This window comes from Leucopleurus acutus, assembly GCF_964270905.1.
Source record: "Leucopleurus acutus genome assembly, chromosome: 11".
NCBI classification, from domain to species: domain Eukaryota; kingdom Metazoa; phylum Chordata; class Mammalia; order Artiodactyla; family Delphinidae; genus Leucopleurus; species Leucopleurus acutus.
In genome coordinates, this window is record NC_139152.1 from 45,598,429 (window position 1) to 45,622,933 (window position 24,505).

The 24,505-nt window shown below is 39.2% G+C and overlaps 1 protein-coding gene and 1 pseudogene across 6 annotated transcripts in view; one reads left to right on the forward strand and one right to left on the reverse strand.

Annotated features, from left to right (window-relative positions):
* The window catches only part of RBMS2 (RNA binding motif single stranded interacting protein 2), an 85,997-nt gene that overhangs the window by 37,664 nt on the left and 23,828 nt on the right, over positions 1–24,505 (forward strand). Inside the window, exon 1 of one of the 5 annotated variants that reach the window (XM_082850141.1) lies at positions 19,326–19,890. The exons of 3 other annotated variants lie outside the window; for them this stretch is intronic. The gene's annotated coding sequence lies outside the window, so the exon portion shown is untranslated. Of the gene's footprint in view, positions 1–19,325; positions 19,891–21,279; positions 21,423–24,505 lie in introns of those variants that run through there. One more of the 5 variants, XM_082850143.1, reaches the window with a different exon arrangement.
* LOC309968497 (RNA-binding protein 7-like) lies at positions 2,312–3,146 on the reverse strand (annotated as a pseudogene). Its single transcript has 2 exons — positions 2,920–3,146; positions 2,312–2,591 (listed from the first exon to the last, which is right to left on the reverse strand). The product of its transcript is annotated as an RNA-binding protein 7-like (transcript).

Below are 24,505 nucleotides of genomic sequence, written 5' to 3' on the forward strand. Positions count from 1 at the left end.
ATGGGTGTATAAATATCTCTTCAGACTCTGCTTTCAATTCTTTTGGGTATATTCCCAGAAGTGGAATTGCTGGATCATATGGTAATTCTATTTTTAATTTTTTGAGGAATTACCACATTGTTTTCCTCAGCGGCTGTACCATTTTACATTCCCACCAACAGTGCACAAGTTCTGATTTCTCCAAATCCTTGCCAACACTTATTTTCTGTTTTTTTTTGATGGTAGCCATCCTAATGGGTGTGACAGGGTATTTCATTATGGTTTTGATTTGCATTTGTCTAATGATTAGTGATGTTGAGCATCTTTTCATGTGCTTATTGGCCATTTGTATATTTTCTTTGGAAAAAATTTAAGTCCTTTGCCCATTTTTTAAAATGGGATTGTTTGTTTTTTTGTTACTGAGTTGTAGAGTTCTTTATATATTTTGGCTATTAACTCTTTATCAGGTATACGATTTGCAAGTATTTTCTTTTTTTTTCAAGGAATGAATTTTTTTTTTAATCTTTTTAAAAATTATTTATTTATTTATTTTTGGCTGCTTTGGGTCTTCGTTGCTGCGCGCCGGCATTCTCTAGTTGTGGCGAGCGGGGGCTACTCTTGGTTGCGGCGTGTGGGCTTCTCATTGAGGTGGCTTGTCTTATTGCAGAGCACAGGCTCTAGGCACGCAGGCTTCAGTAGTTGTGGCACGTGAGCTCAGTAGTTGTGGCTCACGGGCTCTAGAGTGCAGGCTCAGTTGTTGTGGTGCACGGGCTTAGTTGCTCTGTGGCATGTGAGATCTTCCTGGACCAGGGCTTGAACCCGTGTCCACTGCATTGGCAGGCAGATTCTTAACTACTGGACCACCAGGGAAGTCCCTAGGAATGAAGTTTTATAAACAAGTTCTACAATGAAAAGGAAACAGCGTCTGTTTTTTAAAATTAACTAATTATTTTTAGTTTTGGCTGTGTTGGGTCTTTGTTGTTGCACGCGGGCTTTCTCTAGTTGTGGTGAGTGGGTCTACTCTTCGTTGCAGTGCGCAGGCTTCTCATCGTAGTGGCTTCTCTTGTTGTGGAGCATGTGCTCTAGGCGTGTGGGCTTCAGTAGTTGTGGCATACGGGCTTAGTAGTTGTGGCTCACGGGCTGTAGAGCACAGGCTCATTAGTTGTGGCAGACGGGCTTAGTTGCTCGGCGACATGTGGGATCTTCCCGGACCAGGGCTCAAACCCGTGTCCCCTGCATTGGCAGGTGGATTCTTAATCACCATGCCACCAGGGAAGTCCTGGAAACAGTATCTTGATACATAAAAGTTTTGTTAAACAAGGTTTTAAAGTTTTTAAATCAGAAAGTGTTTAAGACTAAATTCTCAAATGTTCAAATAAAAACAAAAAGCAACCTATACAATTTCAACAATAAAATGTGTCCTTGTGCACTTGTCTTGGGTACTTTGAACATGTTAAAATTTTAGAAGTTTGAGTTATAGAGGCAGCATTTAAAGGTTTTGTGAACCATTTTTTCCCCAAAAAAGTATACTTTTAGTAAAACATTTTACCATTTTATCTGACCATGCATTTACATTTTTATTCTTCCAGAATAAGGGGATTTACATTAACACTGTATTTTTACTGTAAAAAAATACATTTAGAGATATTTAACTTACTGAGTGGCTTCAGTCATACATCAAACATGATTTAATGAACAAATTCTAAAATTTTATAATGAAATAGCACATGTAGATATATACTTGTATGTTCAATTATGGTAAAGTTCAAGATTATGTCACAGAACTTACACTTAAGTTCTCTAAGAAGTTAAATAATATGATTTATCCTGAAGCTTTACCAAACAGCTTTCTGAAATGTTAGTAAAATGAATCACTGAAGTTACATTTTCTCATTTATTAACAAAATACTGAGTCATTTCAGACTATCAACTTGAATGTTTTCTATTACACCAAAAATCTGATTCACTAACAAGAAACTTCTTGCAGTACAAAAAGATAACAGATAATTAAAATATTTGCTCCATAGTACAGCTAATCCATATAATACATCCCTTCCTCAACTATCTAAAGTGATTAGGAATTGTGGCACCTTCGTTTGCATAAAACCCTTGCCTCCTCTTAAAACCCTGAGGTGAAAGGTTATTAATGTAATAAAACTAGAACCACAATTCTTCTCGTTTCTGTATTGGACTGCTGTTAGGTTTTAAAATTTTTATAAAGAAATGTGGCGACTTATAAAGCTGTTCTATACAGTTTTTTAAGAAAACAGTCCCAGACAAATTAACAAAAAGGGCCTAGAATGACCTTATGAAAACATCCTTTTATCACTTGTTAGTGTCGAGATGAGCACCATTTTCCTTCTCTACCACTGTCTCTTCTGTTATCATAGTCATGGCTCCAGCCATCGTGATTCCTATCTTCATAGAAGAAATCATCTCTATTTTCTCTGTAATGATGGTCAGACCCATGATCAGTGGTGTAACACTGTTTACGGCTATAATGTCTATCTGCTATGTAGGAATGAGAATTCTGACTTTTCTCTGTGATAATGTGTATCTTGGCGCCACTGGGAGCTTGAAGACTGGTTAAAAGTATGATTATGTGGGGGACTTCCCTGGTGGCGCAGTGGTTAAGAATACACCTGCCAATACAGGGGACACGGGTTCAATCCCTGGTCTGGGAAGATCCCACATGCCACAGAGTAACTAAGCCCGTCTGCCACAACTACTGAGCCCTCGTGCCACAACTACTAAATCCCGTGCGCCTAGAGCCTGTGCTGTGCAACAAGAGGAGCCACTGCAATGAGAAGCACGTGCACCACAAGGAAGAGTAGCCCCCACTCGCCACAACTAGAGAAAGCCCGTGCATAGCAATGAAGACCCAATGCAGACAAAAATAAATAAAAATTTTTTTTTAAAAGTATGATTATATGACCGAACTGATGGGGAAAATCCTGATTGATCCAGATATGGAGAACCAAATTTCCCTCCATGTGACATCTGTCTCAAAACACTGTTCATCACTGCTTGTCTCTGAAAATTTTCTGAAGAAGAGAAAGATCTTTGAATTATCTGTGCTGATCGAGTCATTTTAGCTCCTTTCCTACCTACTAGGAGATGTGGAAGTAGGGCTTGAATTTCCAACATGATGCTGGGGATATGACAAACTGACCTCCTGTGAGGCATGGTTACTTCCTAATCTAATCTGAATTTTGATGGGCCTTCCAAAAACTTGATTCCGTAAAGTAGATTCATGGCATAAGGAGCAGATACTTTATGTTCGAAATTCACAAACGCAAACTGCTTTGCTTTACCATCCTTATCTTTTGGAATTTTCACTTTTATTACTGGCCCAGCCTGGTGAAAAAGCTCAAAAAGGAGCTCCTCTGTGACTTTGTTTCAAGGTTGCCCACAAAGAGAGTGTGATTTGCTTTGGCTCGCAAATATTTTCTTACATTCTGTAGGCTGCCTTTTTACTCTGTTGATTGTGTCCTTTGAAGCATGGAAGTTTTAAATATGGATATAGTCCAATTCATCCGTTTTTTTCTTTTGTTACCTGTGCTTTTGGTGTCATATCCAAGAGATTGCCAAATCCAATCTCATGAAGTTTTTCCCCTATGTTTTCTTCCAAGATGTTTAGGTCTTTGATCCATTTTGAGTTAATTTTTGTATAAGGATAATTTTTTACCCTTACAGTGTAAGGTAAGGGTCCAATTTCATTCTTTTGCAGGTAGATATCCAGTTTTTCCAATACTATTTGTTGGAAAGGCTGTTCTTTTCTCATTGAGTGATCTTGGCACCCTTGTCAAATCATTTGACCATATGTGCAAGGGTTTATTTCTGGCTCTCTACTGTGTCCCATTGGTTAGTATGTCTGTCTTTATGCCAGTACCACACTGTTTTGATTACTATAGCTTTGTAATAATTTTTGAAATGAGAAAGTTTGAGACTTCCAGCTTTGTTCTTCTTGTTCAAGATTTGGCTATTCAGGGTACATTGAGATTCCAAATGAGTTTTAGGGTGGAACTTTTTATTTCTGTAAAAAACCCACAACATTGTTTTTCATTTACTTGTGTCTCCTTCCATTTCTTTCAGCAGTATTTTGTAGTTTTCAATGTACAGATCTATCACCTCCTTGTTTACTTTATTCCTATTTTATTTTTGATGCTATTGTAAATGGATTTTCTTTATTTCTCTTTCAGATAGTTTGTGTATAGAAATAAAACTGATTTCATTGTTGGTGTATAGAAATGGAACTGATTTTTGTATGTTCGATTTTTGTGTGTGTGTGTGGTACGCGGGCCTCTCACTGTTGTGGCCTCTCCTGTTGCGGAGCACAGGCTCCGTACGCGTAGGCTCAGTGGCCATGGCTCACGGGCCTAGCCGCTCCGCGGCATGTGGGATCTTCCCAGACCGGGGCATGAATCTGTGTCCCCCGCACCGGCAGGTGGACTCTCAACCACTGCGCCACCAGGGAAGCCCTGTATGTTCGATTTTGTATCCTGAAACTTTTTTTAAAATTTTATTTTTGGCTGCATTGGGTATTTGTTGCTGCACATGTGCTTTCTCTAGTGTGGCGAGCAGGGGCTACTCTTCATTGAGGTGCACAGGCTTCTCATTGCAGTGGCTTCTCTTGTTGCAGAGCACGGGCTCTAGGTGCATGGGCTTCAGTAGTTGTGGCTCATGGGCTCTAGAGCACAGGCTCAGTAGTTGTGGCACACGGGCTTAGTTGCTCTGCGGCATGTGCGATCTTCCTGGACCAGGGCTTGAACCCGTGTCCCCTGCACTGGCAGGCAGATTCTTAACCACTGTGCCACCAGGGAAGTCCATGTATCCTGAAACTTTATGGAACTTGTTTATTAGGCCTCACACTTTTTTGATGGAGTCTTTAGAATTTTCTGTATACAAAATCATGTCATCAGCAAACAGACAATTTTACTTCTTCCTTTCCGATTTGGATGCCGTTATTTCTTTTTCTTGCCTAATTGCTCTGGCTAGGACTTCTAGTATTATGTTGAATAGGAGTGGTCAGAATGTTCACCCTTTTCTTGTTCTTGATCTTAAAGGAAAAGCTTTCAGACTTTCACTGTTGAATATGATATAAGCTGTGGGCGTGTCATATATGGCCTTTATTATGTTGAGGTATGTTCCTTCTGTACCCAATTTATTGAGTGTTTTTATCATGAAACGATGTTGAATTTTGTCAGTTGCCTTTTCTGCATCTATTGGGATTATCATGATTTTTGTTGTTCTGTTAATGTGCTATATCACATTTATTGATTTGTGTATATTGAACCATCCTTGCATCTCAGGAATAAGTCTCACTTGATCATGGTGTATAATGCTTTTAATGTGCTGTTGAATTTGTTTTGCTAGTATTTTTTTGAGAATTTTTGCACTTATGTTCATCTTGGATGTTGATCTCTTGTTTTATTTTAATGTCATCATCTGGCTTTGGTATCAGGGTAATGCTGGTCTTGTTAAATGAGTTTGGAAGTGTTCCGTCCTCCATTTTTTTGGAAGAGTTTGAGAAGAATTGGTGTTAATTCTTCTTTAAATGTTTGATAGAATTCACATGTGAAGCCATCTAGTCCTGGAGATTATCAGTCTCCTTACTTATTAGTCTGTTCAGATTTTCTGTATTTTTATTATTAAGACTTGGTAGATTGTATGTTTCTAGGAATTTATTCATTTCTTCTAGGTTGTCCAATTTGGTGGCATATGATTGTCCATAGCAGTGTCGTATGATCCTTTGTGTTTCTGTGGTATCAGTTGCAATGTCTCCTCTTTCATTTTTAGTTTTATTTCTTTGAGTCCTCTCTCTTTTTTTCTTGGTAAATCTAGCTAAAGGTTTGTCAATTTAATCTTTAAAAAAAAAACTAACAGTTTTCCATTGTTTATCTATTCCGGATTTCATTTATTTCTGCTCTGATCTTTGTTATCTCCTTCTTTCTGCTAACTTTGGGCTTAATTTATCCTTTGTCCAGTTCCTTGAGGTTGTTTATTTGAGATCTTTTTCTTTTTCTTCTTCTTAATGTAGGCAGTTATCACTCTAGACTTCCCTCTGTGCTCTATTTTTGCTGCATGCCATAAGTTTTGGTATGTTGTGTGTCCATTTTTGTTTGTTTCAAGATATTTTTTGATTTTATCTTTGACCCATTGGTTGTTCAGGAATGTGTTGTTTAATTTCCACATATTTGTGAATTTTCCAGTTTTCCTTCTGTTATTGATTCTAGTTTATATCATTTTGGTCAGAAAAGATACTTGGTATGATTACAGTATTTTTAAATTTACTGAGACTTGTTTTGTGACCTAATGTGCTCTATCCTGGAGAATGTTCCAGGTGCACTTGAGAAGAAGGTGTGTTATGTTGTTTTTATTTTTTTTTATTATTTTTTAATTTTTTTTTTTATTATTATTTTTTGCGATACACAGGCCTCTCACTGTTGTGGCCTCTCCCGTTGCGGAGCACAGGCTCTGGACACACAGGCTCAGCGGCCATGACTCACAGGCCCAGCCGCTCCGCGGCATGTGGGATCTTCCCAGACCAGGGCACGAACCCGTGTCCCCTGCATTGGCAGGCGGACTCTCAATCACTGCACCACGAGGGAAGCCCTGTTATGTTGTTTTTAGGTGGAAGGTTCTGTATATGTCTGTTAGGTCCATTTGATGTAAAGTATAGTTCGAGTCCATTGTTTCTGTATTGATTTTCTGTCTGGGTGATCCATTCATTATTGAAAGTGGAGTATCGAAATCCTCTGCTATTACTGTATTGTCTGTTTCTCCCATCAGATCTGTTAATATTTGCTCAATATTTTAGGTGCTCTGATGTTGGGTATATACACATTTACAACTGTTAACATCCCCTTGATGAATTGACCCTTTCTTATCATTATATAATGACTTTCTTCGTCTCTTGTTACAGTTTTTGACTTAAAGTTCTTTTTTCTGATATAAGTATAGTTATCCTTGCTTTCTTTTGGTTTCCATTTGTGTGGAATATCTTTTTCCAACCCTTCACTTTGTTCTTATGTGTGTCCTTGTAGTAAATGAGTCTTCTGCAAACAGCATAAACGTTAGACCTTGTTTTTTATCCATTCAGCCACTCTGTGCCTTTTGATTGGAGAATTTAATCCATTTACATTTAAAGTAATTATAAGTAGGTAAGGACTTATTATTGCCATCTTGTTCATTGTTTTCTGGCTGTCTTGTAGTTCCTTTCTTCCTTTCTTCCTCTCTTACTGTCTTGCTTTATGAATTGATGATTTCTGATAGTGGTATACTTTGATTCCCTTCTCTTTATCTTATATGTATCTGTTATAGGTTTTTGTTTTGTGGTTACCCTCAGGCTTACTTGAAACATCTTATAGATGTAACAGTCTATTTTAAGCTGATAACAACTTAACTTTGATTGCATACAAAATCTACCCTTTTACCCCCACCCCCATTTTATGTTTTTCATGTCACAATTTACATCTTTTTATACTGTGTGTCCATTAACAAATTATTGTAGCTATAGCTATTTTAATACTTTTGTCCTTTAACCTTTATACTAGAGTTAAGTGGTTAACACCACCACATTACAGTACTAGAGTATTCTGAATCTGACTGTATGTTTACCTTTACTAGTATGTTGTATATTTTCATATGTTTTTGTGTTACTAGTTAACATCCTTTCTTTTCAGATTGAAGAACTCTTCAGCATTTCTTGTTAAGGCAGGTCAAGTGGTGGTGAACTCTCTCAGCTTTTGTTAGGGAAAGTCTTTATCTTACCTTCACTTCTGAAGGACAACTTTGCTGGGTAAAGTATTCTTGTTTTGCATTTTTTTTCTTTCAGCATTTTGAATATATCATCCCATTCTCTCCTGGCCTGCAGGATTTCTGCTGAGAAATCTGCTTATAGCCTTATGGAGGCTCTGTTGTATGAGAGACATTTTTTTTTTTCAAACTGACTTTTAATTTGTCTTTGATTTTAGATGATTTTACTATAATGCATCTTGGAGAAGGTCATTTTGGATTGAAACTTTGGAGTGAGCTATTAGCTTAATGAACTTGGATGTCCACATCTCTCCCCACATTTGGGAAGTTTTCAGCCGTTATTTCTTTGAATAAGCTTTCTACCCCTTTCTCTCTCTCTTCTTCTGCAGCTCCAGTAGTTTGTAGCTTGTTTCTTTTATTACGCCCCGTAAGTCCCATAGGCTTTCTTCATTCCCTTTCATTCTGGTTTTTGTTTGTTTGCTTGCTTTTTTGTTTTCCTTCTGTCTGGATAAATTCAAATGATCTCTCTTCAGGCTCACTGATTCTTTCTTCTGCTTGCTCTAGTCCATAGTATTTTTAAGTTGCCCAGTCCAACTAGTGTTTTGTTTGTTTGTTTTTTAGTTTTTATCTTACATAACCTCTTAGTGGCATTGCTGGAGTTGACTATTCCCCATTTCTTGAAACTCTGTCTTTTGTTGCCTCTGGTAACACAACCTTCTTGGGTCTTGCCCTTTTGCCCTCCTCTTTTGACCTCCTTGTCAGTTACTTTACTCAATTTCTGAGTGTTTATATTTCTTCAGGCTTTCTTGCCTTCTTTCTAAATATACTTTATTCCTAGATTTCACTTATTACTATGCTAACAGATTTACAGATAATTGCTAGACCAGACTTCTCCTCTGTGTATCCAACTGCTGAATTGATATTTTTTTCCTAGAAATCTCACAGGTTATTAAAATTAACATATTCAAAATGTAATGATTGCTTTGCAGTCCTCAAATTGGCTCTCCCCTCCATCTCTACAGCATTAGTGAATGATACCATCATCCAGCCAGTTACTCAAGCTAGACACTATACTTTCCTGCATCTAATTTATAAGCAAGTCCTTTGATTCTACCTATAAACTACACCTCAGATCTTTCCATTTCTCTCCACCTTTACAGCCATCTCTCCAATTATAGACTATATTGTCTCTTGTTTGGACTATTACAGTGGCCTCCTAATTGAGCTTGCCATTTCACCCCCTGCCTCACTCTTATTTATTCTTCCCATAGTAGCCAGAGTAATATTTTCAAAACATAGATCAGATCTTATAACTTCTCTCTTGCATAAAATCATTCACTGACTGTCTATTGTGTTGAATGACAGCCAAGTACTTTAACACAGCCTGGAAGTCTCTGCCTACCCCTCCATCCTTCATTACACTCCAGCTTCACTGGCCTTCTGTTTCTTTCAGATTCAGTTGAAAATCTCACTTTGTGTCTTTTGCCCTTTTCTCTTTCTGGAATGATCCTTTATTTCATTCTCTGAATGGCTAGTCTCTGCTCCTCCTTGAAGTCTCACTTAAATGTCACCTTTCTGACTATACTAACTAAAGTAGGTCACAGCCTTCTGTTCTTTTTTTTTCCTAGCCCATTTATCACACTGGGTAATTATACAATTACTTTGTGATTATTTGATTAATGGCTATATCTCTACTAAACGCTGAATTCTGTTAGAACCATGACCATCTCTAGTCTTTGTCTTAGACCATCTTTAGCTTGGCATTGTGTCCTTGCTGTCAGACATAGTGCCTGGTACTCTAAATCGGGCATTAAGTATTTATTGAATGAATGGATGTGAGCTCCTTTTATATTTCAGGCACTATAAGAGCTTTATATGTATTTATTTCAATCCCCACACTAATCCTATTACATAGGTGCTGTTACTGTCTGCATTTTGCAGGTAAGGTTAAGCAACTTACCCAAAGTCACAGACTAGTACATGGCAACACTAGAATTAAACTATAGTCTTTCATTTTTGAGCCCTTGTGTTTTAACCCCTTTCTGCTAGTTAATGGGCTCTATAGTCAAGAAATATACTTTTGAAAAAACATTTAGTAAACATTGATTCATTGCCTACTCAATTGCTAAATGAATAGTGAATAACTGAGTGCTTATATCAAAACTGAATCTGATTTTTCCTCATTTGTGAAATAAAGGTCTTACATTATAAATGAAAATGATTTTCTTTGTTGTCCCAAATTGAATTATTACTAAATCATTATTTTACAATTATAGGATTTGTAAACTGGTAGGGCCAGGCACACTAACATTTTACCCTGGCCTCCATTTCAACTACCAGAGGAAATACTTGCCTAGCCCTTAAAGACTGCTGGGGTTTGCGGGTTTCAAAGTGAAGCATCCTTCTTCCTCCACTCCAGTTGAGAAATAAGAAGAAAGTTTGACAAATGGAAATAAAAACAACAACTTTATTACTGATAACACTAATATTCAAGAAGGTAGCTTGTATCTGTGGGCCACTGGATTTCCTACTACTGCCAGAATTAGACAGATTTCTCCATCTAGGTGCAAGCAGTGATCAAAACCAAACCAAAGAGAAACTACAGACTTCCCCTGTGGGGCAACCCCTGTGAAACCTCACCAGTGTGTAAGGTAGCAAAGCTGAATGTGTGCTCCCTTCAGGCAGTTGAACCCCCAGAGCGAAAGAGGACACAGCTGTGCTGCTGCTTCTAGAGCTGCCTGCACAGCAGGAGCGATATGCTGATGTCTGTCCCTCTACACTGAAGGGAGCAGTGGAGTGGGCAGTAAGTGTTTTCTCCAGGGAACATGATGATCAGATTCCTCAGTTTAGTTCCATTTTCACATATCAGACCAGTACTTAAATCTAGTAGATATTTTGATTATTGAGGTAAAATGATAAGCTAAGTTTCTTTATCTGTTTTTTTGTTTTTTTTCTTTTTGACCACACTGAGTGTCCTGTGGGATCTTAGTTCCCTGACCAGGGATGGAACTCACGCCCCCTGCAGTGGAAGCGCAGAGTCTTAACCACTGGACCACCAGGGAAGTTCCTCTTTACCTGTTTTCTGGTGTCATTTTAGACTGTTGATTTGAACACATTTTAGAAATTGATCTCTTAAAAAAATAATTGGAGCTAATTGTTGACCTTGCTTATAGTTCGTGAAAGCCATTGCTGTTCCTGTGTTTAGACAAACAGCAATGGAAAGGATGCGGACTTGGGAACCAGATGATCCTCAATCAAAAATAAGATTCTACTACTTATTAATTATGTAAACTTGGGAAAGAAAGAACTCCTCTGAACCTTAATTTCCACATCAGTAAAAATGAAAACGGAGGGAATTCCCTGGTGGTCAGTCCAGTGGTTAGGGCTCAGTGGCACTTTCACTGCCGTTGGCCTGAGTTTGATCCCTGGTCAGGGAACTAAGATCCCACAAGCCGTGCAGTGTGGACAAAAAAAAAAAGAGAAAAGAAAAGAAAATGGAAATTATACCTATCCCATTATCTCATTATCATTTTTTTTAAACAAACCTCCACCTTCCTACTTTCTAAATTTCTCTTCTACTGTCTCTTTTATTTATTTATTTTAATTTTTAAATTTTTGGCTGCATTGGGTCTTCGTTGCTGTGTGCGGGCTTTCTCTAGTTGTGGCAAGTGGGGGCTACTCTTTGTTGTGGTGCGCGGGCTTCTCATTGCAGTGGCTGCTCTTGTTGTGGAGCACGGGCTCTAGGCGCGTGAGCTCAGTAGTTGTGACTTGCCAGCTCTAGAGTGCAGGCTCAGTAGTTGTGGCACACGGGCTCAGTCGCTCCGCGGCATGTGGGATCTTCCTGGACCAGGGCTCGAACCCGTGTCCCCTGCATTGGCAGACAGATTCTTAACCAGTGTGCCACCAGGGAAGCCCCCTGCCAATATCGTTTTGAATTAGTTTTCTCTGGATATATGCCCAGCAGTGGGATTGCTGGATCATATGGTAACTCTAATTAAATGGTTTTTGAATGGGTTAATTTTTATGCTGGTACAAACATAAGAATTTCCTTCACAATAAATTGCAAGAAATAGGGGACTACCCTTGTGGTCCAGTGGTTAAAACTCCGCACTCCCAATGCAGGGGGCCTGGGTTCAATCCCTGGTCGGGGAACTGAGATCCCACATACCACAACTAAGCCCGCTCGCCTCAACTACTGAGCCCATGAGCTCTAGAGCCCGTGTGCTGTAACTAGAGAGCCTGTGCAGTGCAAGGAAGATCCAGCACAGCCTAAATAAATAAATTTTAAAAGTTCTTAAAGAAAACTGCAAGAAATAGGAATGGATAAGGAACTTGTCGATTAAAAGATGTGTCAGCAACCAGTGACAGTATATGGACCTTACTTGGATCCTATTTCAAACAAATAAACTGGCGAATTCCCTGGAGGTCCAGTGGTTAGCACTCCATGCTTTCACTGCCAAGGGCCTGGGTTCAATCCCTGGTCAGGGAACTAAGATCCCACAAGCCGCACAGTGTGGCCAAAAAAAAAAAAAAATTCAAATAAACTGTAAAACAAAACAAAACAAAACAATTCTGACATATATAAGACAATTGGAAATTTTAACTCTATTTTATAAAATTAAGGAATTATTAATTTTTAGATGATATAGCGTTGTTTGGGTTTATATTTTTTAAAGAGATTTTTCAGAGCTACATGCTGAAATATTTTGTAATGAAATTATATATTTGCTTTGAAATAATATGGGAGGTAAGGAAATAGGTGGAGTTACAAACGAAGCAAGTTTGTCCATGAATAATTGTTAAAGCTAAGTGATAAATGTGTAGGGATTCATCATACTCTTCTTTTGCCTTTGTATGTTTTCCATAATTAATAGTAAAAAAAGTTATTCTTATTAAACTTTGCTTCTCATCCTCTGAACCAGGACTGTCTTTTTTTTTTTTTAATCGGTTAAGATATGAGCAACTTTAATACCACAGCCAGGCTAATTATTACTTAAGGATATCACTGAATGCAACTGTCAGGAGTAAGCCTAAGCAAAGATAGAGAAGAAGGGAAAAAATGGAGGAAGAATGGAAAAGAGCAAGAGAGAGGATGGAGACTAGAGAAAGGGAAAGAAGTGAAGGGGTAGTAGAGGGTTGCCTCTAAGCTATAAGTCTCTTATTCTCATTCTAAATTTTCTTCCAATTTCACCTCCAAAGGATACCAGAGGTAAGTAGGAACCTGAGATTCTGCTCTGTAAGTTCTGTCAAAACTTTTTGTAATAAGGAGAAAGAAAAATCGCTGTTTTGTTTTAATATATCAGCCTAAAAAAACAGGGATTCCCTCTTTTCTATATTCTTTATGGATTAAGTATACTGTAGCTATTATATAAATAGTATATCTTTATGTGGCTATGGGTCCTGGACCTTGCAAAAATTCTTACATAACCTTCCACATTACTATCCAGGAATTAGATAGAACTTATAGAACTTTCTCTTCCTCTTTTGGAGACCTTATCACTTTGTTTATAGTTGGCTTTTGGTATTCAGTTCTTACTTTGGCAATCAGTCCTCACCTCCACCCCTTACCTCCGACTTCTGCCCCATTCCCAATTGTAGTTTAAGACCATGAGTTTGATAAACTAGGTTAACACTTTGCCAAGGACTAGTTCTGTTCAGATCACTGTCTTTTTTGAGATTCAGAGTATGTTAGGAACTATGAGAGCATGGGTCCAGGAGTCAGGCTGTATGGACTCAAGTGTTTTAACATTCTATCCTAGTTTTAAAAAATTAGTATGTTGGACCTTGAAACTTTTTCTTTTGTTTTTAAATAGATAATAGATGTATGGACTTGGTATAAAATATAAAAGGTTCAAAAAGTCTGTTTTCACTCCATCTTTCATATACCTAGTTCATCTTTTTAGCGGCCAACATTATTAACCGTTTCTTGTGAATCTTTCTGGACGTATATATTATATCAGACTTTGAAAAATTATATCTGCAGCTCTTTGTGACTTGTAAAAAGCAGACTAGAGGGACTTCCCTGGCGGTGCAGTGGTTAAAGACTCCACGCTTCCAGTGGAGGGGATGCGGGTTCGATCCCTGGTTGGGGAACTAAGATCCCACATGCCCTGTGGCGTGACCAAAAAAAGGCAGGCTAGAATAAGGATTAAACTTTATATACCTAACGTAATGCTAGGTGGTTGCATGTATACATTTTATTTTGATCTGAAAATAGACTAGGCATATATACCTTCCATATTCTTTGGTTAGGTTACTTTCTTCAGGTGTGTAGTATTGCCAGTGTTTATTGTTTGGTGAATCAAAAATATTTCTATAATGGTCACAGGAGCAGAATCTTTTCATGACTTTGAGATTTTAGGCCTTGATAAAACCAGATCCCTAATCTACCAATCTGGGAATTCTTTGTATAGGTAGTATAAGGGTGAAGAAGAGGAGTGCTGGTGTTTCCTCACTTCCTATGAGTTTGTGATCTCTGTATTTCTGACCACAATAAAATTGTGTCAGATGATGAAAATAGGGTAAATGACAAGGTAGGGCAAAATAAACTGTAGGCAGGCATTATCTTTTCCTATATATTTTCTCTATCTGAGGCAACTTGATTGTGGAAGAGAGGCACATATACTTCTCTGCAAGCTCTGAAGCTCCAATGATGCCGTTATTCTTTTTCACTTTGCAACTCCTTCTCAGGCCATACGATGATCCACCAGCTAGGCTGAATAGTGGAGGAGTTGTGTAATGCAGAGTAGCACTCCATGGGGGCTCAGTTGTATCCTACCCGTGTTCTCCATAAGCAGTTGGTGGTCATGTTCAGACTTAAGCTGCTTAATCTTCAAAGATCCTTTTTCTGTCCTGAGAATTAATTAAACTTTTTGCTTTATGGTTCCTGGTACATATGAGATATTGCCACACTGACATGCACCCACAAACTGGTGGCATAGTTGGTTATTCCTTGGGATAGAGGCATGGGATTGTGCTGCCTAAAAACACTGTGCCTAAAAGGGCTCTGCCCCCCAATAGAATTGCCCATATATTTCAATTGAGGGCTCTTGCTCTAGTAAGTCTATGTAAGCACCAGTCTTATGTAGGTTTTCCTCTAATTTATTTGGTTCACAATTCAAATGCCTTTGTTCCTTAAATGTTCTACTTTGACTAGACATTACCTATGGCCAGGGAACTTAGAACTGTTTTCTTTCCAGAAGGGAGAGAAAGGATGTAGGGTCCTGGAAAGGACTGCTTTACATGTTTACTCAGCTGGTTGACTTGGTTTGGATACTGTCAGTATTAAGGTTTCCATTACTTGGTTCTGCTTAACAAAAAGTGAAGCGACATAACAGAGGGAATGTTGAAATAAAACTGAACCTCAGTTTCTGAGTTTTAGAAGGTAAATAACACATCACCTGCTCTACTTCACAAAGTTGTCTGGAAGATGATATGAAATCATAAAGTTAAATCAACAGTTTAACTTAAGATACTGTTAAACTGTTGGACGAAAAAAATTCTGCATCAAACTGTGCCTTGAGGATTTTTGCCCAGTGAGGAGGTTCTTTATCCAATCTTAAAGAAAGCAGAGTTTCTCAAGAGTTTCTGGTACATATCCTCTTTTTTTTTTTTTTTTCTGCGGTACGCGGGCCTCTCACTGTTGTGGCCTCTCCCATTGCGGAGCACAGGCTCCGGACGCGCAGGCTCAGCGGCCATGGCTCACAGGCCCAGCCACTCCGCGGCATGTGGGATCTTCCTGGACCAGGGCACGAACCTGTGTCCCCTGCATCAGCAGGCAGAAGCTCAACCACTGCGCCACCAGGGAAGCCCTGGTACATATCCTCTTGCACCTGAATCTTTAAGGTAGAATGGTTTGTTCATTGTTTAGGGTCCTAAAAGGAAACAGATGCATACCCAAACGGAGTAATTTGAGAAAGATGTAATAAAGGGACTATTTACAAAGGGACTTAGGGAAACCAGTGAGAGGGAGTAGAGTACCCTATGGCCAGCAATTACAGAGCCTACGTACTCTATATCTAAAAGGTCAAAGAACTGAGAGAGATTACCAGAATCTAAGAGTGTATGGAGAGAACTATGGGCTTCCGTAGAGGTATGCAGCCAAATCACGGTATTCTGGCAGAGAAAGGAGCTAGGAAAAGAAATACTCTGGTCTCATTCTCCTCCTGCCCTTTGATATCCTACTGGTATATATCTGGTTAGCCAAACCCAACTGGAAGCCAGAGGGCAAGGGAGCCTGTTCATACACTCTCTATGGTCAGCTTCCAAGGCATAAAGCAAGGTGGACAAGAGTGGCTAGTGCATCTGGAAGGGTGAATGGATTCTTGAGCAATGTGTTTGGCTGTATGCTTAACTGAGGATTCTTTAGTTATTTTGACTTAGGGTTTAAAAACATCAATTTTATACTTGAGAACTAGTTTGAGTATCACCTGGTATGAATGTAAAAACTCCCTCTGGTATTAAAGGGATGTAGACAACAGATTGCGACTGTAGTGGTAAGAGCCATGAAAGAGTAGGGGGAAGGAGATGAGGAGCTGGAGATGGTGTCAGGTTTACTTGAGCTAAGAGGAAGTAGTAGAAGTGCTGAGAGTCAGCTTTGAAAACCAGGTATGGGGGCTTGCCTGGTGGTCCAGGGGTTAAGACCCTGAGCTCCCACTGCAGGGGGCCCCGGTTCGATCCTGGTCAGGGAACTAAGATCCCGCATGCCATACCGCGTGGCCTAAATAAATAAATAAATAAAATAAAACCAGGTATGGTGGGCAGATCTGTGGTATGGGTTCTCTGGCTCAGGTGCTGCGTGTTCCAGAGATAACTTTCTGTTTTTGTTTTGTTTTTAATGTTATATTTTTTTTCAGGGAGGAGGATTACAGAAAATATTCCTTTCTTGCTCTGATATGATTTAATGTCTAATTCATATTTCCACTTGAATTTCAATAAAATTTATTAATCTTATGAATTTTCTATCTGGAAATGAAGTAGGGTGATGCCAACCTAGGCTGAATCCTGTGCTAGGTCATACTAGCCTGTGATAGCCTAACATATCAAGAAGTTTTCAATGGTTGGAATGTCCTCTTCTCGCTACCCATCTCTATCAAATTTTTATAACAGCTTTATTGAGATATAATTCACATACTATACAATTCACCCATTTAAAGAGTACGGTTCAGTGGCGTTTGTATATTCACAGAGTCCTGCAACCATTACCATACTTTTAGGACATTTTCATTACCCACCCCCCAAAGAAACTCTGCCCACTTAGCTATCACTTCCCAGTTCTTTCATTATCCCCCTCTCCCAGCCATAGGTAATCACTAATCTACTTCCTGTTTCTAAAGACTTGCCTATTATACACATTTCATATAAATGGAATTATGTAATCAGTGGTCCTTTGTGACTGCCTTCTTTCACTTAGCATATTTTCAAGGTTCATATTATAGCATGTATCTGTACTTCTTTCCTTCTTATGACTGAATAATAAGCTCATGTATAGATATACCACATTTTATGTATCCATTTATCAGTTGATAGACATTTGTGTTGTTTCCACTTTGGGCTATTATAATGCTGCTGCGAAATTCTTGTACAGGTTTTGTGCAGACATATGTTTTCAGTTCTCTTGGGTACATACCTAGGAGTGGAATTGCTGAGTCATGTGATAACTCTGTGTTGAACCATTTTAGGAGCTGCCAAACTGTCTTCCAAAGCAGCTGCATCATTTTACATTCCCACCAGTAGTGTACAAGGGTTCCAGTTTCTTCACAGCCTCACCAACACTTGTTCTTTTAGCCATCAAAGTTACTTTTGAGTAAAGTCATAGTCTTTTTATTACAGCCATCCTAGTGGATATGAAGTGGTATCTCATTATGATTTTTTTTAATAAATTTATTTTATTTATTTATTTTTGGCTACATTGGGTCTTCCTTGCTGTGCATGGGCTTTCTCTAGTTGCAGTGAGCGGGGGCTACTCTTCCTTGAGGTGTGTATGCTTCTCATTGCGGTGGTTTCTCTTTGTTGAGGAGCATGGGCTCTGGTCGTGTGGGCTTCAGTAGTTGTAGCACGCAGACTCAGTAGTTGTGGCTCGCCGGCTCTAGAGCTCAGGCTCAGTAGTTATGGTGCATGGGCTTAGTTGCTCCGCAGCATGTGGGATCTTCCCGGACCAGGGATCGAATCCATGTCCCCTGCATTGGCAGACGGATTCTTAACCACTGAGCCACCAGGGAAGTCCCTCTCCTTATGATTTTGATTTGCATTTCCCTATGGCTCCCTATTAAAGGTTTAATATCCTACTCATCCTTCAAGGTACAACCCAAACATCTTACTTGAGAAACTTTTCCCTCAGGAATTGTTTCTTCTTTCATGTTCTTATACCATTTTGCTTGGATCCCTATTAGCACACATATTTTTTTCTGCTAGTTATCTAGATTGTACGCTCTGGTTTGTGAATTACTTAATGGCTTCTTGTGAGTGTGTGTTTAAATTTATTATGAAATATTTCACTTACACTCTTACTCATCTGTGAGTCCCCACTGCATCAAGCAGGGCTTGGACATATTTGCATTCAGATATTTATTGAATGATTCAAATAATGCAAAGGGTCTCATGAGTGTATATTAGGAGGTCTGTTACTTTGCAGGGAAAGTGGACTTTCTCTTATTAGGAGACATTATGACAGAACTCAGAAAATAATGTATTTTTAGACAAAAATGTTCAGATGTGTTATATGTCCCAGAGACCACTGGCTTTAGGAACTTGTCTTGTGGATCATCAATATCCAGGTTGTAATAGGAATTTTGATGTCAGGCCACTGGATTGTGTATCTGTGAGACTTTCTTAGGCGTTTATTAAGATGATACACAATTAGCAAATCCCCTAAGTTTATTTTACTCCTTTTAGCAAATATCCATGCTTATACTCTATGCCAGGAACTTCACTGGGCACTAGACATGGGATGGAGTTTTCTCCTGCTCTGGTGACAGTAAGAGTTAAGGGCTTAGGATGGGGATAACTTTGATAGCAAATGAATGGATACAGGGTTTGTGAATTTTATTAAACCAGGCAAAATGAACACTTGATCAGAGAACCGTATTTTCAGAATAAAGACAGTGTTTCAGTTACATTAATTTTTAAGTAGCTCATCTGACTGGATCATTCTTTTAAAGATCTGATGAAAACTTAGTGATTGGGAAGTAGGCCTTGTATCACTTCTACCATTATGATCTCTTGCAAGAGAGCAAAAGGAAGAATGCCCTCTTGTCTCCTAGTTTCCTGTAACTCAGCAAGACAGGAAACATAAAGTTCCTTGCTACAGGAAGACGGGAGTTTGATTTTTCTTTTTCTGGATGAAGATGAAGGAGTTATATATTTCTCTATCCCCATACTATAAGCCCTTCCCCGGATTATTATCCCAGAGATTCTTATGGGATATTTTATAGGACAGTTCTCTAACCATCCTTCAAATACCACCCCACCAATCTTTAGGAAATTAAAGTCTCTTCAGTATTTTATCTAAAAGGCCTCAGCCCTAGACAGTAAAAGAAGAACAGAACATAAGGAATCGTTTTATAATCTAGACATAAGTAACTTTCTGAGGAGGTCAGAGAGAGGTAGTTCTGAAGATGGTCAGGGCCTGCTTACTAAGTAGTTATCTCGCTGCCTGCCTCATAGGCTCAAATCTCTTCATGTGCTTTCCATAAAAACATCTCTCCAGAGTTTTCCTGGATCCTTAAGAACTTCTGGGGGGTGGGGGGACTTCCCTGGCAGCGCAGTGGTTAAGAATCCGCCTGCCAGTGTAGGGAACACGGGTTTGAGCCCTGGTCCAGGAAGATCCCACATGCTGTGGAGCAGCTAAGCCTGTGTACCGCAACTACTGAGCCTGCGCTCTAGAGCCCGCGAGCCGCAACTACTGAGTCCATGTGCCACAGCTACTGAAGCCTACACACCTAGAGCCCATGCTCTGCAACAAGAGAAGCCACTGCAATGAGAAGCCCACACCGCAATGAAGAGTAGCCCCCGCTCGCTGCAACTAGAGAAAGCCCACGTGCAGCAACGAAGACCCAATGCAGCCAATAAATAAATAAATAAAAATTAAAAAAAAAAAAAAAGAACTGCTGGGGAAGCATCAAGTCTCTGCAGACAAATAACAGCTCAACTTGGGTGAGTTATCCATATTCTGCAAAGGAAGGAGAATTTTGTCCTTTAATTATAGAAGAACTCCATTTTTTAAAAGACTCCAAATTTTAAAATAATAACGGTTACTGACAGTTTATACTTGCTGTATGCCAAACACCATGTTAAGTACTTTATATCCATTAACTCATTTGTCCTACCTTTCTTTGCCTTCTTTCAGCTTTTATGTATGGCTGTTTACTATGCAAGGGGAGTGGCCCTTCTAGGAAACAGCCAAGTCCTCTCCCTGCTAGTGTTCTCACACACCTTTTATTGATAGATTCTAGTCTCCAACCAACCTCAAATTTGGTGTTCCCTAGCGTTTGCATTCAATCAATTCGTCTTTGCAATCCAGTGTTCCCTGTTCTGCCTTGGTAACGCATTGCCCATAGGCATCTGGGTTTCACTGGAAGATCCAAAGCCAAAAAGTCCTTGCCCTGAGATTGCTTCCCACCTTTAGCTATCATAACTGAGTTTACTCCACTTCCCAGAGAAGTAGTGCAATACTAGAACTTTCTAAAAGCATTAATACCGCCTTTATAAGCCTATATTTCTAAGGTGGTGCGTTAACTTTTAGCTAAGAAATCAAACTTCCAGGCTCTTCCATGCTAACTACCAGGCTTTTCACGCCTTCCCTGCATAGTATTTTAAAGGTATTTAAATGTTTACTAACTGAACAAATTAACCAGTATTTATTCTAAAAGTATTCAGCGTATATCCATCAAGCAGATAACTTCAAATTCTGCCAGTCTGAATTTAACTTCTATACTTTTTCCTGACATGACTTTTTCATGTCTAATATCTCCTAACTAGTCTTATCACCTCTGGTCTTCTACCCCTCCGAACCAGCTGGGATAATGCACCTAGTGTTAGCTTTCTCAGATATATGTTATCATGTCATTTCTCAGCTTATAAACCTGTTCATGTTTCCCAGTCAGAATTAAATCTCCTTCATGAGAAGACTCATACCTAGGGACTTCCCTAGTGGTCCAGTGGTTAAGAATCCACCTTGCAATGCAGGGGACGGGGTTTGATCCCAGTCAGGGAGCTAAGATCACACATGCCGCAGGGCAGCTAAGCCCCCATGCTGCAACTACAGAGCCCTCGAGCTCTGGAACCCGCCCACCAGAACTAGAGAGAAGCCCACGCGCCACTATTAGAGAAGTCCGAGCGCCGCAAGGAAGAACCCAGGTGCTGCAGCTAAGACCCGACGCAGCCAAATAAATGAATAAATATTTTGTAAAAAAAGAAGACTCATACCTACCTTTTCTACTCGATAACTTTACATATTTCTTTGCTACGTGATAATATGCTACCATCCTTTATTTCTAAAGGCAAATCTAATACCATCCCAGGTGTCTAAGATTCTAGGACAAATATGAGGGCCTTGTTTTAAACAGTTCAAATTTTGCTCTTCATTTTTTAGCTTAGACTCGGACAGAGAACCAGTGGCCTCAGAGAACCATTACAGACCAACAGGAGTCAAGAGAGATAATACTGCCCCACCCTTCTCTCGCCCAGTAAGAATATCTCAGTCCTCTGGACTCTCATATATACTGCCCTGTTCTCTTTTATGTACATAGGTAAACAAGGATCATTAGTTTACATTAGTTATTATTGTCTCTCCAAATAGTTTCTTTCGGGAAGCCAGATAAGCTTTACTTAGAGGCTTTCTTAACCTTTTTTACTGAATTCTCTTGAAAAGAGAATATTTTTCTATTTTTTCTCTTTGGAGACTATATAGTAGTTTCAGAAGCTGTTTGGGAATAGCAAAAGAGAAAAGTTTTGGGTTTTTATTTTCTGAACTACATCGTTTTTTCTAGGAATTTTTCTGGCCTTGCAGCAAGTTTATCATTGACTAAGACATATTTGTAGATTATAACTAAGACATTAGTGTTAAAACCAAGGTTATAACCATGGTAGTAAACCAAAAGCTTCTTTTCAATTTATTTCTTTCCTCAGTAACCCTTGTGTTCTTATTTGGACAGTCGTAGCATCATTGATAACTTCCTCTTAGGAATATTCTCTCACATTAGGAAAGGGGATAGATGAACTCTAGCTGAGGCAGGTGATCTCATCTGCCAGTGCTTGGCACATGATATGATGCTGCTAGAGTTGCTTCTGCTATCATTGTTACTGTTGGCATCATCATCACCCACAGGCCTAGAATCTCTTATTTATTTATTTATTTATTTATTTATTTAGGGGCGGGGTGGGGGTGTGGCACACCACGCGGCTCTCAGTATCTTAGTTCCCAAAACCAGGGACTGAACCCAGACCCCAGCAGTGGAAACGCCGAGTCCTAACCACTGGACCACCAGGGAATTCCCTAGACTCTCATATTAGAAGAAGCTTGGCTTTCTCAGCTAAGGATCAATAATGGCAATTCCTTAGAGATGAGGAAAGGCATATCTTAGTGAATGATCTCCAGCAGTGATCTTATTCTGAACTCAGGAACAGCCATGATTAGAATATAGTTGATAATCTTCTTGGCCTCTACTTTATTATTATTTTTAAAAAATATTTATTTATTTATTTGGCTGCGCCCAGTCTTAGTTGTGGCATGTGGGATCTTTGTTGCTGCATGCGGGATCTTTAGTTGTGACGTGTGAACTCTTAGTTTCGGGATGTGGGATCTAGTTCCCTGACTGGGGATTGAACCCGGGCCCCCTGCATTGGGAGCATAGAGTCTTAGCCACTGGACCACAAGGGAAGTCCCTTCTTGCCTCTACTTTAAATCAGATGGTGCACTTACAACAGTAGTGATAATGGAGGGGGCCTAGACCACTAGTATTTGATTATTATTACATGTCTACTAATTCAGTGGAGATTTCAACATCATTCTTAAAGTATGTACTGCCATTTCTAGCACTGGATATATGACTTTTAGGTTTATTTGCCCTGTTTTTGTCTTGTTGTCTGAAAGTTGCTGAAAAACATGCATGTGCCCTACCCTGCACTTGTCGACTATCACTACCACCACAGAGGAATAATTCATATTCTTCTGGCGCATGGATTGTTCTATATGGAAAATCCTAATGTAAGTGCTGGCAAAGAGAGGGGGACAAGGATAGGAAATATAAAGGGTGTATCAAGAGCTACAATAGGTCATGAGGCTTTGGGCCATTCCAGAATGTGGTATTGGGTTTCTTCTTTGCTGCAGTGTAGAACTGAGGAATGAACTGTGTATTTGCAAATGGGTACACATTTGTGATTATGTATAGTGACAGAAATAGGTAAATACTTGCTTCAACATATTGAGCAAAGATTTTTATTTTAAAGTTTGCTAAAGATGAGAGGCATGAAATGTAAGAGGCACATTTCACATTAAGATTCTTTGGGGGGATGATTTCCCCTCTTTGATATTCATGTTTCCCTTTTTCTTCTGTTACCACTCTAATCCCTTACCACTACTACCAAAGAAGAGAGAGAGGGGGAAGACCTGGAGATGCATCTAGTATTTTATAGGGAAGTAATTCCAAACAGATTTATACTATACAGTGCTTTAAGCCAAGGGAGAACTGGAATATGAGTATGATATAGTAAACTGCACTATATTATGGTAATTATGCAAATTTAGAGGATTATGAACCATATATATGTATATACACTAGAAGCCTGATTAGAGCATAAGGGTATGAAATATGCCATGAAAGAAATGGATCCATGTTCCAGTCAACCTGGTAATTTTTCTCTTAACAGAAGTACCCCCCTACAGAAGGGGCCCCAAAATGTAGCAGAGTCTGGTTGCCTGTCCTGGTATCAGTAGTGAAAAATTACAGATGTTTCACCCCAAATGCTGGATTTCCTTAACCATACTTTATCTATTATTCATTCATATTTAAACTTTTAAAAACTTGTAAATAACTTATGACTAAACCCCTATCAGCATAGTAACAAATTTCATTTTTTACTACCTGGCGTGGTAATTAGTATTTCATTTTGTTTGTCTAATCTTATAATAATTTTCAAGTTCCTGCAGGTATTTTGCAGTCTCATATTCTACAGTTTTATGAATAATCTATGTTCAACTTTTCTATACCTTCATCATTTAATAAATTTTTATTAGTTCCTCTGTGATTTTTGAATGGAACCTAGATTTTATTAGTCTTGTCTCATCACACAGTTTACTTAAGAGGCATACATTAATTGTGTCTCCAGCATCTGTATGATAAAAACGTTCCTCTATAACTAAGTACCTTTTTTCAAAACCTTTATCAAGCTTATTTTGGCCTCTCATTTCCCCTGAAAGTTAGGTAGGACAGTTAAATATTTTCTTATTTTATGGCAGAGAGGAATTCCTTTAGGTTTCTTTTTTAACTCTCTTTTTAAAAAATTAATTAAGGGCTGCATTGGGTCTTTGTTGCTGCCTGAGGGCTTTTCTCTAGTTGCCGCGAGCGGGGGCTACTCTTTGTTGCAGTGCACAGGCTTCTCATTGCGGTGGCTTCGCTTGTTGCAGAGCACGGGCTCTAGGCACATGGGCTTCATTAGTTGTGGCATGCAGGCTCAGTAGTTGTGGCTCACGGGCTCTACAGCGCAGGCTTAGTAGTTGTGGCGCACAGGCTTAGTTGCTCCGCACCATGTGGGATCTTCCCAGACCAGG